We start from the raw sequence: 17,245 nt of genomic DNA on the forward strand, positions 1-17,245 counted from the left end.
AAATGCACAGACATTTTTAAATATTGTTTTCAGATTTGAATTTAAATTACATTCTACTGTAAATGCTGTAAGCTCACTCATATTAGTGAGTTGCACAGCCGAGCATCCGGCTGCAACTCAGAGTGCTATGTGTAGAAGGGTTGTATATCTGCCGTATGCAAATTTACCGTATAAGTGGTGGGAAAGCGGGACATTTGCATATTAGATCTTTCACAGATGAGTGATTCTACAGACGCGGGAGAAACGAAATGGCTTTACCTCATGAAAAGAATGAGATAGAAATACGATATTACTGAGAGATATTACGATATTACCCCGTCTTAAGGTACCTACGGCAGGCTTGTTTCACAGCTGTCAGGCGCCTGACAGCTGAGTGGACAGCGCTTCGGATTCGTAATCCTGAGGTTCCGGGTTCGATCCTCGGTGGAGGCAGAGACAAATGGTCAAACTGTTTCTTTCACCCTGATGCCCCTGTTACCTAGGTGTAAATAGGTACCTAGGGAGTTATTCAGCTGCTACGGGCTGCTTCCTGGAGGTGTGTAACAAAAAGGAGGCCTGGTCGAGGACCGGGCCGCGGGGACGTTAAGCCCCGAAATCATCTCAAGATAACCTCAAGATTACCTATCATCGTGTGTCGTACTGCTTTGCTTCTGACTCTTGATCTATTTTGCTCTATCATATTTATTTGGTGTATTCCTTTCTCTCTCTCTTTCACCCATATAAATACACACATATACACGGAGCGTGAGAAGGGTATAGACAAAGGAGGATTGAAAGAGACTTCAAAATAACATGGACAAACTGTACTACCTCCCTGGAACCTATTTACTCTGCTCACCTAATTGTTCTTGCGGGGATTCAGCTTGAGGTCTTTGGTCCCGCCACTCAACTGTCAGTCTACTGGTGTACAGGTTCCTGAGTCTATTCGGCTGTATCGAATCTATCGGACATGAATCATATCATGTCCCGATGAATTTCATATGTCAATTTGACACTGAAACAATTCTTTCTAACGTCCAAGTGGCTCATTAGTGTACTAAGTTTCCACTTGTGTCCTTTTGTTCGTGTTCTACTCGTGTTAAAAATTACATTACCTTGTCAATTCCCCAGAGAATTTTGTATATGGGAATCATATCCCTCCTAACTCTTCTGGCTTCCAATAACGTGAGGTGCAATTCACGTAGCCTCTCCTCATAACTCATACCTCTTAGTTCTGGAACTAGTCTAGTGCCATACCTTTCAATCTTCTCAAACTTCGTATTATTCTTGACACGATATGAACTCCAGGCTAGAACCGGATACTCCAGGATCGGTCTGACATATGTGGTATATATGGTTCTAAATGACTCCTTACACAAATTTCTAAAGGCAGTTCTGATGTTAGCCAACCACGCATGTGCCACTGACGATATCAATTCGATGTAGGCTTCAGGAAATAGGTTCGGTGTGATATCAACTATTAGATCCCCTCTCTCTCTCTCCGTTTCTTGGAGGACTTCATCTCTCATTTGGTACTGTGTGTGTGTGTGTGTGTGTGTGTGTGTGTGTGTGTGTGTGTGTGTGTGTGTGTGTGTGTGTGTGTGTGTGTGTGTGTGTACTCACCTAATTGTGCTTGCGGGGGTTGAGCTTCGGCTCTTTGGTCAGTGTGTGTGTGTGTATGTGTGTGTGTGTGTGTGTGTGTGTGTGTGTGTGTGTGTGTGTGTGTGTGTGTGTGTGTGTGTGTGTGTGTGTGTGTACTCACCTAATTGTGCTTGCGGGGGTTGAGCTTCGGCTCTTTGGTCAGTGTGTGTGTGTGTGTGTGTGTGTGTGTGTGTGTGTGTGTGTGTGTGTGTGTGTGTGTGTGTGTGTGTGTGTATGTGCGTGCGCATGTCACCAACACTCCTGCTGACACATGTCGATCACCTGATAAGGTCTCACCTGCGTCAATAATTAGCACAGCCAGGGCCCGGCTGATTACTAATTAGGAGTCCCTTCCACAACGTGTGTCAAGGGCGGTGAGATAACTATACAAGGAGTGAGCTGACAGGAGAGAGGTGGGGGGGGGGAGGGGAGGAGGGAGAGGATGTGGAATAGGAGGGGGGTAAGTGCAGGGACGAGCGTTCGGGATTGGGGATAGTTGCTGGAGACAAGGGATAATGGGTAGTGTTTCCCCTTTCCCCCTTTCTGAGAGGGGGAAAGGGGTTCGTGTTGACATGATGATGCTATATACACACAGATACATACATACTTTTATATTTTAAATATATTTTCTGCAGGAAATGCCGGATGATTGATGTGTAAATGCGGATCGCTACCAATAACAGCCTGGGAGAAAAGGTCCAGCTCTAGGTCTTACTAATTAATAAGTTGATGATGAGTAACTTTCTCTTTGTGCAGGCGATGAGTCACAATAACGTGGCTGAAGTATGTTGACCAGACCACACACTAGAAATTGAAGGGACGACATAGACTTCATAATAGTCTGTCGTCCCTTCAATTTCTAGTGTGTGGTCTGGTCAACTTTCTCTTTCTTTGTCTTGTCTACAATAGTCGAAGAAATGCAAAAAATCACATTGCCGCGAGAGTTTAAATTAAATAAACATTGTTTTTCCACTGAACAAGTGTGTTATTCCACTGAAGCTCACTTTTCCTCTCAATCATTGACCTCTTATCATGCCGTTCTCCAACATCTTCCCTTCAAATTAGGAGACAAGTGTTAAACAAATATACGAATTGATGTGATGAGACATAGATAGAAAAAGCCTCACGTGGGCCAACATTTTTAGATTAACTCGCTGCATATGGAGGCCAAACTCGTCCTTCGGGCTGTGGCAAGATGGTTACAGTGTCACATAATAGTCTTAGGAACTGGACCTACAATAAGAAACGCAATTTATACTTGTGATGAGCTTGTTTCAATTAGTTTATAATGCATCGGTGGAAGGTTTTCAGTCACGTCCATGAAGACCAACCTAAGAAGACCAACTTAATTAGGATATTAGCAAGTATAACATGTTATATTTAATCGGATGAGAGGACATGTATATAACTTGTCCTCTCATTTGACTGCATGTATCCTTTCTTGTAGTTACTCCTTATTTCCGACTGACTGATAGTCTCTACTCCTCCCTGTTGCACCCCTTCACTATCCACCCCTTCACTATCCACCTTCTCACTATCCACCCTCGCCACTCCCCCACTCCCATGTTTCTTACCCATCTCCCTTCCATCTACTCTCCATATCTTTCTCCATGCCCCTTCCCCCTCTCCTTCAATATCCCAATTCTTAAACATCCCCCAACCACTCCTTACCACATGACCCCTACCTGTTGACCCCTCTCTACCACACGATCCCCTCCGACACGACCCTCTCCACCACGACCCTCTCCACCACGACCCTCTCCACCACGACCCTCTCCACCACGACCCTCTCCACCACGACCCTCTCCACCACGACCCTCTCCACCACGACCCTCTCCACCACGACCCTCTCCACCACGACCCTCTCCACCACGACCCTCTCCACCACGACCCAACAAGACCGCCAGAATAAAGGCACCTCCACATCTGTCATGACTCTCCCAAGCAGACGGGGCGTCACCAGCGGACACACCTGCCGCCCAACCATGCAAATTAGTGGCCCGAACACGTCACCTATCAGAGGACGCGATAAACACGCTTCTGCGTCAGTTGGTAAAACGTGTGGGAGACAGTTCGGGTTCCGATCTAAAAATTCTCGGGACACTAAAATCGAATATTTACTGACTTGATGGCCCCTCGAGGATTGGAAAAAAAAATGATTATGGCTCAACGAAGTCTCTCATCAACGATATGTGTCATTGATGAATATTTTACGCTTGATGTATATTCTGGAATTAAAGGAGATGGCTGCTGATGAATTCCAGGCGTTTTTACGCAAGTCTCAAGGTCTTAACCTCCGTAGATGGAGTATGTAAGATTTTCAGTTTTGCTTCGTTTCACATTCTACAGCCTCCTACACCCCACAGCACCTGCCACCCCCACCCCCACACACACACATACCACCTTTACATCTCATACAACATCCCTCCCACTCCCACACAAGGCACTCCCACATCCTAGCGTCTCCCTCCCCCACCATACCCCTACACCTACTTAAGACCCGTCCAGCACCATATCCAGTTAGTCCCATTCTTGGTAAAATATGTGGCTTAAACGGATATCCAGTTTCCCTATTATCCGGACGCGATGTCGCCTAATTATAAGGTGGATGTATCGGGCCTCCATCTTAATTGTGGGCCGGTGTCAATGGGTGTCCGCTGGGCGGCCTTATCTTGTCAGCTGGAAATGTCAGCCCACCACGCTGACGCCGCCACCTCCAGATGCCCCAGCACCTGCCCCTATTCCCACCCTTTCACCCTAAGCTTCCCTATCCCCCATTCCCCTCTCCCCCTAGCTTCCCTACCCCCCTACCCCCTTAGAACGAACCGCTATTGCTATCCCTCCCCCCCCCCCCCCACCCAACCATCCCTACTGATAACACCCCTTCCTGACACCCTCCCATTTGACTCTTACATGTCTTGCCTCCTCGTAAGATAACACATATTTGATGTACAGACCTGACATTTATATTACATGTAAGGCTGGTGACGTTATGCTCGCTCGGTGGCCTATTTTGGTGCTCTACGCCGTTATATGCTTGATGAGTGGCCCATCATATATATTATATGGGCCCATATAATCATATGCCTGACGAGTAGGCTTGTTCGTGATTTCCTCGCTGCGTTTAGAACATCTCTTTGCAAACAACAATGTTATAATTAGGAAGAACAACTATAGGAAGAACATAGCACAAACCAGATGAACAAGAACAAGAGGCCATATATAAACTAACAATAAAAGCTATAATCTAAACTAGCATTAACCTAATTACAATAATTAGGTTATACGTGTTAGTAAAATTATGATAATTAGATCTAATTAAATAGAATAATATTTTTATTTCAAATAAAATCACAACTTGTACAACTTGTGTACTGATGATGCTTATTAGTTAAGTTGTCAGTTAAGTTATTAGTTAAGTTATTAGTTTATAATTAGTGTTATTTGTCCCACTGTCAGTGGGAAAAAGACTACTTCAGCAATTGGTACTACTGTTTCAATAACAATAACAACTAGTACTACAATAATTACTTCGACTATTAACAACTGCACTTATAACTAACTACAATTAACAACTACAATTAGTTGTTAATTAAATACAATTAACTAACTATACAACTCCAACAATTATTTCAACAACAATTATTTCAACAACAATTATTTCAACAACAATTATTTCAACAACAATTATTTCAACAACAATTATTACAACAACAACTACTACTACTACAATTAATACAACACCTACAACCGCAACAACAGTAACTTCGACTACAACAATAATACAACAGCTTCAACTGCTCAGACTACTTTAAGAAGATAACGTCACACCATTCTGGAAGAAGCGAATGTCACATATCACACTTTAACAAGGCAATTAAGTCGCTTCTAAGTAATTAACGACCAATTAGTATTACTTCAGACGGTAGTAAGCTCACGGAGACAATCATCCGAGATGATTCACAGTGACATGAAGTAGATCGTCAGTTAATTAAGAAACTTTCATCAAATCTTCCAAATCTTCAGGAGAAATCATTCGTTTTTAATAAGCTTGAATTCTTTTCTGATAATTGTTATTTTTACTTTGATATCTCGGTGGAAAAGGTGATAAATTAAGATCACTTTTAAACTCAATTGATGATTGTTTGATATCAATTTAAATATGATTAAATTTGATCTATGTTTAGATTTTGGTATGTTTGATGGGAATTTAGATTTCAGTAAATTTCATTGAAATTTAGCTTTGAGTAAACTCGTATAAAATTTTAATTTTAATTTGGATTTAAGTGAAACTTATCTAAATTTAGATTTGAGTAAAACTTATATCAATTTAGATATTAGTAAATCTGACCTAAATTTAGATTTGTGTGAATTGTATCTAATTTTAGATTTGAGTAAATCTGATTTAAATTTAGATTTGAGTAAATTTTCTCTAAATTTAGATATGAGTGAAAGTGATCAAAATTTAGATTCCAGTAAATGCGATTTAAATTTAAATTTCTCGATGTATTTTATCTAAATTTAGGTTTGCGAAAATCATTTGGTTAAGCAATGGTTCAGGATATTCTGACGAAGGTATAGGTAACTATGAGGTAAATATATCAGGTAAAGTTTATTATACAACACTTGAAAGTAATTTGAAGGCGGAGTGAAGGAACGATGCCCAATCATTTCGACCACTGGGGATCGAACGCCGGACTGTGAGAGCGAGACCGAGCATTAAAATGGATTTGGTAGAAATCTAGAAAATTCCGGTGGAGTTTTACCTTTTACCACAGATGTTCTTGAAAGGATCCAGTAACCCTTTCGTGTTTCACCTCCAATAACAGATGTTCTCGTTAGTACCCAGTAGCCCGGTTGGGTATTACCAACAACAGATGTTCTCGTTAGTACCCAGTAGCCCGGTTGGGTATTACCAACAACAGATGTTCTCGTTAGTGCCCAGTAGCCCGGTTAGGTATTACCAACAACAGATGTTGTTGTTAGTACCCAGTAGCCCGGTTGGGTATTACCAACAACAGATGTTCTCGTTAGTACCCAGTAGCCCGGCGGGGTATTAACAACAACAGATGTTCTCGTTAGTGCCCAGTAGCCCGGTTGGGTACCACCAACAACAGATGTTCTCGTTAGTGCCCAGGTGCCCGGTGAGGGCATCACCTCCAACATACACCATATCACGGAGCTGTCTAATAGCCGTGTATCAAGAGGGCGTGGGGTGGGAGGGGGTAAGAAATATTAGTGTTGGCCTATCAACAAGCTCTAGAGGGTTATTAAAGCCAGTGCTTTCTATCCAGGAAACAATAATACCTTTTGTACTGAGCATATACCAGAACTGAAGCAAACTCTCGGTGTAAATACACCGGAAAGTGGAGTACACGTCTCTATGTACAGGAGGAGGCGACAAGTGTAATTATCAACAAAAAACGCTGAGCCAATATGACTGTTTTGCACTTGAAAAAGATACGAGGACACAATGGGAGCCGAGATATGAGGCTTGAGTGAAGGAATTATGCTCGAGTACGTGCACCATTGGTTTCAGTTCTGGCAGATGAACCGCCCAAAGTAGCACGATTTTCGCCACGGTCTCTCGCTCATCTTGGAGACTTTGGTGGATATATTTTGTCGCTAAGATGTTATCTGGCGCTTTCCGCGTGAGTTTGTGAGATGCCAGAGATCATATCAGAGTCTCTGAGTCTTGCTCCGGAGACATTCAGCTTATCTGATCTGTAATTTGGTGAACTAAATTGATAGTTGGGCAACAATTCTCGTCCACCATTTGTGGTGACTATTCTCACGCTGATTGGTGTATCAATCTCACACAAATTGGTACATCTGTGTTGTACAGTTTATCTTTCATTAGTATTTACATGTCTTTAACATGCTTTTACGAAATACGAACAGCGTAAAATATAACGAAGATACTTTCTCTTGCAAAAGCTATTTTGAAAAGCGTTAACTTCACTGGGAAAATGGAACGGTTACGTATAGCAGAATGTGTAGAGTATTTTACAGTAAATGTTCCGTTGAGGGGTTGGGAAGCCGTCCCCAAGTCATCCATTACTGGGCACTCTAAAACACTCTAGCATCAATTTCCTCTCTTCTTGTCACTGTGAAGATGGGAGGGGAAGATAATGTCGTCATAATCCGGCCGTCGTTGGTGCATTATCGCCGGGTGTAAATGAGCTGTGGGGTGGACCACGATTGGCACAAAAAGAGAAGGAAGGGGAAGAGGGAGACAACAGAAGGGTAGATAAACAGTGGAGGTACAAAGAAAGAGAGATCGATAGATAGATATACAGTTAGATAATAGATGGAGAGAGAGAGAGAGTTAGTGATGAAATTTATTTATTGAAATGAAGTTGATTCCTCAATGGCTATGAAAAGAAACGTAGTCAACCTAGCAAGCAAGAATGATAAGAAACTTACAAATCTAAGTCGAATCTCATTACCTTCTTGACAGCAAGGGGGTTACAAAACTTTATATAAAGAAGATGTTCGCTTCCGTCTTGAGTATGTCCCACTCAAGACGTGGGACTTGAGTATGGCCTGACCATCATCTTTTATCTGAATTTTGGACAAGGTGGAAAACCGTGCATGAAGGTTCATCTCAAGTCCTCATCCCTTTTGGATGGATTGGTTTGAAGATAACAGAGTCTTCAAAACCGGTGAGATGTCGGGGGTCTGAGTGATATGTATAAGGCTAATATTTTCAAGGTTCTGCACCTGGTCCAACCTCGTTGACAATATGACATCACTGATATCGGGGTTGATATCACACCAAACTTGTCCCCAGAGTCCCACATCAAAAGAATATCCTCAGCGGCATATGCTAGACTGGCCAACATAAAAACTGCTTTTAGAAACTTGTGTAAGGAATCGTTCAGGACTTTGTATATTACGTATGTCAGACCAATCCTGGAGTATGGAGCTCCAGCCTGGAGTCCATACCTAGTTATACACAAGACAAATTTAGAGAAGATTCAAAGGTATGCCACCAGACTGGTCCCGGAACTGAGAGGTATGAGCTACGAGGAAAGGCTAAGAGTAGTGAACACAACTAGGTGAGTACACACACATTAATAGAGCCCAGTAGGCTCAGGAATTTGTACATCAGTTGATTGACGGTTGAGAGGCGGAACCAATGAGCCAGAGCTCAACCCTTGCAAGCACACTTAGGTAATTACACACAAACACACGCACACACACACACACACACACACACACACACACACACACACACACACCACACACACAGAAGCCACAAACAGCAAGGCAAACACGCTACCATATTTTTGCGACCCCTCCACCTCAATCCCCGAGCACCTTTCCACCTGTTGTGAATACCTTTACCTGTCTTAATTACTGCAGGTACGACTCTCTCACCAGCCTCAGTCGGCTCTTGCCTATCTCGTTGGCGCCTCTTGAACCAACTTAACCCAACACTGGCAGACTTTTATTTTTGCTATAATACTGCTCCCAGGTGGCAGGAATGTGAGTTGGGGTGGGAGCAGAGCATGTGGGAGGAGAGGGGGAAGTGTGAACGTGGGAGAGGGAAGGGGATACAAGTGTGGAAGGGGTTACGAGAATGGAATGGAACAGGAGTGGAGTGGAAATGGAAAACGAAATGTGAGTGTGGGAGCCGAAACGGGAGTTTAAAGGTAAAATAAACACCTTTTCCTTATATATCTCTTCTACATCCCCCTCTCATTTCTTTCATCTCTCTCATGACTCCCAATATTTCTCACCCTTCTTTCCGACTTCAACACGTGGCTTTGTTCACGTGTTTCTCATTTCCATCTCTCTATCCATCCATTTGAAACAGCTCCATACCTCGTAATGTACAGATCTTTCCAATGATCTCCCTCTCTCTCTCTCACACACACACACACACACACACACACACACACACACACACTCATTAAATCCCTCCGTTCTTTCACATCTCTCGATCCTCTACGACCTTTCATCTGTAAATAAATCTCTACACACCTTTATCCCGTAAACCAACGAACAAGTCCTTAAATTGCGCCACACCGAATACACCCATTCGTCATATATGTCCTTCTATCTGACCTAAAAACAAAATTTCGTCTCTAAATCCATCCTTGAAGCCCTAAATCTATCCTGAAATCCCTAAAATCCATCCTTGAAGCCCTTTTATCCGCTCCTATATATCTACATCCGCCATAATATCCATCCAGGGCTCAATATTTTCATCTTTGTACGCTCTTCTCTCCCAGCTGACTACTGTTATCTTTTTCCCCTTCCCATTACCCATTAGCTGACCCCTTTACCCATTCGTTCTTTCCGTCCTCCCTTAACTCTCTCCCTTATCCCTTCACTTATCTTTTCAATTATCCCTTCAATTACAATTGAAAAACATCAAACGTCAATCACCTACAATCACCAATGATTACAACCAACGCCTAATTGATATCCTGAACTACCATCTAAATAGCCGTAAATACACACTGGATAACTCAAATAATTAAGGTATCATGGTCGCATAACTCTATACAAAAGATGGCAATTAAGAAAATCATGCACCGGCGACATCAACGTGATCAAGACTCATCAATATCAGAGGTTGGTCTGACTGGTCCCGGAACTGAGAGGTATGAGCTACGAGGAAAGGCTGCATTAACTGCCCAACCATTCCCCCCCCCCTCACCCCCCTACCCATGGTACGACATAACAAGCTTATTGGGATTCAATAGAAGATTCCCTCTAATTTGGTTCTACCAATTGTATACCAAATGTAATTAATATTGGTTTATATAACATAATGGGTCAATATTTTTTTTAACCAGGGATTATGGATTCAATAAGTGAATGGTTTATTATGATTTTATTCTTACCAGAACAAACGACTGTAGACGGGGTTTTTATTATATTGTCTTTATTGGTAAAATTTAAATGCAATTTTTTGCGTAATTGGAGTGATTTAGTTAGGTCTTATTGCGGCGAGGATGGTGGCCATGTTCACCATCACACAGGATAGTGAGGATGGTGGCCATGTTCACCATCACACAGGATAGTGAGGATGGTGATCATGTTCACCATCACACAGGATATAATGAGGATGGTGATCATGTTCACCATCACACAGGATATAATGAGGATGGTGATCATGTTCACCATCACACAGGATATAGTGAGGATGGTGGTCATGTTCACCATCACACAGGATATAGTGAGGATGGTGGTCATGTTCACCATCACACAGGATATAGTGAGGATGGTGGCCATGTTCACCATCACACAGAATATAGTGAGGATGGTGGCCATGTTCACCGCTACACAGGATAGTGAGGATGGTGATCATGTTCACCATCACACAGGATATAGTGAGGATGGTGGTCATGTTCACCATCACACAGGATATAGTGAGGATGGTGGTCATGTTCACCATCACACAGGATATAGTGAGGATGGTGGTCATGTTCACCATCACACAGGATATAGTGAGGATGGTGGTCATGTTCACCATCACACAGGATATAGTGAGGATGGTGGCCATGTTCACCATCACACAGGATATAGTGAGGATGGTGGTCATGTTCACCATCACACAGGATATAGTGAGGATGGTGATCATGTTCACCATCACACAGGATATAGTGAGGGATGGTGATCATGTTCACCATCACACAGGATATAGTGAGGATGGTGATCATGTTCACCATCACACAGGATATAGTGAGGATGGTGATCATGTTCACCATCACACAGGATATAGTGAGGGATGGTGATCATGTTCACCATCACACAGGATATAGTGAGGATGGTGATCATGTTCACCATCACACAGGATATAGTGAGGATGGTGATCATGTTCACCATCACACAGGATATAGTGAGGATGGTGATCATGTTCACCATCACACAGGATATAGTGAGGATGGTGGTCATGTTCACCATCACACAGGATATAGTGAGGATGGTGATCATGTTCACCATCACACAGGATATAGTGAGGATGGTGGTCATGTTCACCATCACACAGGATATAGTGAGGATGGTGATCATGTTCACCATTACACAGGATATAGTGAGGATGGTGGTCATGTTCACCATCACACAGGATATAGTGAGGATGGTGATCATGTTCACCATCACACAGGATAGTGAGGATGGTGGTCATGTTCACCGCTACACAGGATAGTGAGGATGGTGATCATGTTCACCATTACACAGGATATAGTGAGGATGGTGGTCATGTTCACCATCACACAGGATATAGTGAGGATGGTGATCATGTTCACCATCACACAGGATATAGTGAGGATGGTGATCATGTTCACTGTCATACACCTAAAAATGAACATCTAAAATTATTTAAATATAAAAATGAACTCATATCTCTTGCAGGAAGCCACAGCATCCCACACCTGCATGTATGAGTGTATGTCGGACCAACCGGGCTGTGGTGGGTATGTGGGCCTGCGGGCCGCTCCAAGCAACAGCCTAGTGGACCAAACTCTCACAAGTCGAGCCTGGCCTCGGGCCGGGCTTGGGGAGTAGAAGAACTCCCAGAACCCCATCAACCGTGTATCAACCAGGTATGTATGCTTCAAATACATTAACATGGGACCATACACTGTTAAGCATTATCTCGGAGTACAATCCATCATTCTAAAATGATATTACTTGTACTAACAATTTCCTTGGATGTACCAATACAAAATGTACACATTGTAAATTTTCTAGAGGCAGAAAAAGCTAATAACCCAAACTTTAATATTTGTAGGCCTAGTATAGCACATTTATTGTACTATATTACCCCCTAAGATAACCTGTATTGGGCCTAGGATTGTATGGACAGGTTAGGTTAGGGTCTTGGGTTACAAATGTAACTTTCTAGAAAGTAATTTGGGGCTAATTCAGTAATAGAAAAGCAAATTTTTGGGGTCCATCAGTGCACATATTGTTAAGTTTTTTAAATAGTTGCAAGAAGTACAATCATTGTAGTAGGATGGATTGTCAGATTAGGAGCCACACGTCTCTTTGTGGCGATACCTGACCGAAATATCGAGAAAACATTTATGGAAAACAACAATCCACGGGACAATCGTAACTTGCAATGCTACAATTGTGGCATTACAATCGCAAAACTTAAAGTTAGTATAATAGTTCTAGACAAGTATACCAGACGTGATATTACGTCTCCCATCCCTGTTTCAAGATATTGATTTCCTTCAAGTCGTATGAGAAGTATTTCCCATATGTATGGGAAGTATTTTCGTATTTCTTTCAAGTCGTATAGACCTCTAAGCTGCTCCAAGAGGTATAACTCGCTTATATTTACACTACGCTTACTTTGGTCTTGAATTATGTTCAGGACTCCTGTCTTTTGTCTTCCACTGACAGGGTTCGAGGCCTTTTGCACTATAGTGTAGTGGGCTATTTACCTACAGGCGATTAATGATTATTTTTTTTAAATTGAAATTTTCAATGCTTCTGTTTCTGTTTGTTTCTCAATAGGGAGGGAAGGGAGAGGGGAAAGGTAGGAAAAATGAGGAAGGAAGGAGGGAATAGGATGAAGGTAAGAGGAGAAAAAATGTTGGTAAGGATGCTGGGTGCTGGGTGATGCCCCACAAAAGGATGTCGCTGGATATGAGATGAAAATCTGTCCGCAGCATCCTTGTCCCGTGAGTGACAAGCTTTGTCTCAGCGGACACCTCCTGTCATGCCCGTCCTCACTCTCACCTCTCACCCTCTCTCTCTCTCTCTCTCTCTCTCTCTCTCTCTCTCTCTCTCTCTCTCTCTCTCTCTCTCTCTCTCTCTCCCCTATCCCTACTTTCTCTTCCCAACGTTTCCTTCCTGTACACCTCATTTGTTTCTACTTCTACATACGCTTTACTACGTTAATATAACCTTTCTCCATGGACCCCTTCGCTTACCCTCCCTTCCCATCCTTTCTCTATCCTCCTCTGGCCTTACCTCCCATCTCCCCTCTCTCCCCCATCCACTTTCCTGCATATCAAGCCGTCTATTCGTGTCCAGCCTACCTTTCATAGCCCTTCCCACCTGTCGTCTTCCTAGAAGCTTCTGTCCTCTTGACCCCTTTTCAGTCCTCTCCCCGCTGTCACCTCTCGTCACTCACCTGTCACTCACGCGCCACCACCTTCTCCCCCAAATGTCACTCCCTGGTCACTTCCTCTCCGAGCCTGGCCCTTCCACGTCCCTTCTCGACGTCCCCCACCGACCTGCAGTGCCGCCCATCGACCCCTTACCGACCAGATCCGTTGCTCCCCTACCCCACCTGTCACTCCCCCGTCACTGCTCTGCCCCACCTGTCACTCCCCCGTCACTGCTCTGCCCCACCTGTCACTCCCCCGTCACTGCTCTGCCCCCCCTGTCACTCGCCCGTCTGCTTTCTTCAACGTCCCCTCCCCCCACCCTGTAATTCTCCCTTCTGCAGGAAATCTTGTTGGTGAGACAGAAGACCCCCTGGTACATTAATGACAAGCTGGAGGCATCAATGATGTAACACCAGGCTGCAGGCATCAATGATGTAACACCAGACTGGAGGCATCAATGATGTAACACCAGACTGGAGGCATCAATGATGTAACACCAGGCTGGAGGCATCAATGATGTAACACCAGGCTGGAGGCATCAATGATGTAACACCAGGCTGGAGGCATCAATGATGTAACACCAAGCTGGCGGCATCAATGATGTAACACCAGGCTGGAGGCATCAGTGATGTAACACCAGGCTGGAGGCATCAGTGATGTAACACCAGGCTGGAGGCATCAATGATGTAACACCAGGCTGGAGGCATCAATGATGTATCACCAGGCTGGAGGCGTCAATGATGTAACACCAGGCTGGAGGCATCAATGATGTAACACCAGGCTGGAGGCATCAATGATGTAACACCAGGCTGGAGGCATCAATGATGTAACACCAGGCTGGAGGCGTCAATGATGTAACACCAGGCTGGAGGCGTCAATGATGTAACACCAGGCTGGAGGCATCAATGATGTAACACCAGGCTGGAGGCATCAATGATGTAACACCAGGCTGGAGGCGTCAATGATGTAACACCAGACTGGAGGCGTCAATGATGTAACACCAGGCTAGAGGCATCAATGATGTAACACCAGGCTAGAGGCATCAATGATGTAACACCAGGCTGGAGGCATCAATGATGTAACACCAGGCTGGAGGCATCAATGATGTAACACCAGGCTGGAGGCATCAATGATGTAACACCAGGCTGGAGGCATCAATGATGTAACACCAGACTGGAGGCGTCAATGATGTAACACCAGACTGGAGGCGTCAATGATGTAACACCAGGCTGGAGGCATCAATGATGTAACACCAGGCTGGAGGCATCAATGATGTAACACCAGGCTGGAGGCATCAATGATGTAACACCAGGCTGGAGGCATCAATGATGTAACACCAGACTCCAACACCGAGAGGACTCCAGGCAAGCCACACCAGCCAGTTAGGAAAATAAGCAAAGATAAAAGCAACAGAGAACTCTACGAATGAACGAATAGAGAAGAAAAGGAAGATAGTTTATAATGGCTTTCAGACGATGAAGACATTCGAGGGGGGGACTATAGTGAGATGTCAAGAGGCGTGAAGATCGTTGCTAGGGCCAAATAGCGTGGTCGTTGTTCGAGTCTGGCACTCGCTGACGATGTGGTTTGGCACCAGTGATGATGCCACTCCCCGACGGCGTTGGCATCGATCATCGAGTTCGAATTTATAATTGTGTCGATGGGCCTACATAATGGTCCATAACAGACCTTGTTAATGATACAGGATTGGCCCTACATAATGTATACAAGAGACCACGATCATATAAGGGATGGAGGACCTTCGTAATGTCCAAGATCGTTTCGGAGAGCGGTGCAAAAAAAAAAAATAGTCGTGGGGGTTTAAATGTCACCCCTGGCACCCTGTCCCCCCTTACGAAATCTGGTGACCCCTACCGTCCTATGTTCATCCCGTACAGCAGACCATTCTATCTGCCAAGTTGGGTGAGACTAGCCCCTTGTGTCTGGCCTCCAACTGTGGACAGACAGTAAAAAATAATCTCTATGTGTCTCTATTAAATATATATATATATATATATATATATATATATATATATATATATATATATATATATATATATATATATATAAATAAAGAAAAGAGAGGATGAAGGGCGCGAGGCATCAACAGGAGGAGCTTGGGGTTGGGCAGGTGTCCCTTCCCCCTCACCACCGACCCTCCACCATCTCCCCCTGGCCTACCTGTTGCTGTGACGGCTGACGGAGGGACAAAGGGGCGAGGGTGACGCGGCCGGGCCCCTGCCCATTGTGTGCACGTTACCCGCACCACACTCACACGCACTCACACGCACGCTGACGCCGACGACACCCTTCCCCCCCCCCTCCCCCCACTCCTCTAGCATGGCACCACACCCCACCCCCCATGTCACATCACCCCACTTCCCGTCACATCACCTCACGTCCTTCCGGAAAACCCGACACCATTTGCTAATATTAAATACGATATGCAGATAATATTCCTGCTGAGTTGTATATATAAATTCACTCATAGAAGACGTGGTGCAGTGGAATTTTCCGTCAATAGAAAACGAGATATCATTGCCACATAACGCTATAAATTCACGAGCTATTTTGTTGGGAATTATTCTTAATATAGCAGTCTTTGGACCTTTAACATCATAAAAACTTCTCATTTCAATTAACTTAATTATCAGTACCAAAGCAGAGTAAATGTGACCTTTCTGCCACATACTGACATCCGGACAAAGAGAGCCAGGGTGTTAATGGTGGAGGTGGTCAGCCATTATTGCTAGACCAGAGTCGCTGGAGCAAATTTAGCTCCTAGAATTCTCCCTTGGACAGCTGTGTTACAGGAGTAAAGTTCTTCTGTTATCGACACCCAACTAAGTCAACTATAAGGGAAGTGTATTACCGAAAACCGTTTATTTTCCCTCATTTCTGGCCAGTTAAGAGTGGTATGTAGAGCGAACCGGTTAGCATGAGAGAAAGAGACTTAACCCAGGTAATTATTCGTTGGTCATTATCTAATAAATACTATCTCAATATTTCCTCTGATATAGCTGTTATATATGTATAGGATTTCTGCTATTACAGCAAGTGCCCTTTGACAGGAACAATTGAAAAGGAAGCATGAATTAATCTTGGTACACCAGTACATGGGTGTTGGTATTAGCCTCAACCACGAGGATTATTTGGTATCATCATCCTTGTATATACCTGGTGGACCAGACCTGCCATACAATAAAATAAGACCTCTCAATTTCAATGAATCTATGTAGTTTAATACTGTAGTTTGATTGGCTGCAGATATAAAAATTTAATATAACCTCCCCTAATGTGCAATGAGTTGATTTGTGAGAATATTGCAGAAATACAGTCCGCTAAACATCATACAATTTGCTATCAAAATATATAAATTATAAACACTACATAAATTCATATCAATTAAATAAATATAAATCTCAAATGTTAGTTCCCCACACGTCCCGTCACATCACCCCACCCCCTGTCACATCCCCCGTCACATACCCCCCCCGGTCACTTCCCCCAAGTCACATCCCCCCCCCCCCCACCCCCGTCAC

Source organism: Procambarus clarkii, chromosome 94, assembly GCF_040958095.1.
Source record: "Procambarus clarkii isolate CNS0578487 chromosome 94, FALCON_Pclarkii_2.0, whole genome shotgun sequence".
Lineage (NCBI taxonomy): Eukaryota > Metazoa > Arthropoda > Malacostraca > Decapoda > Cambaridae > Procambarus > Procambarus clarkii.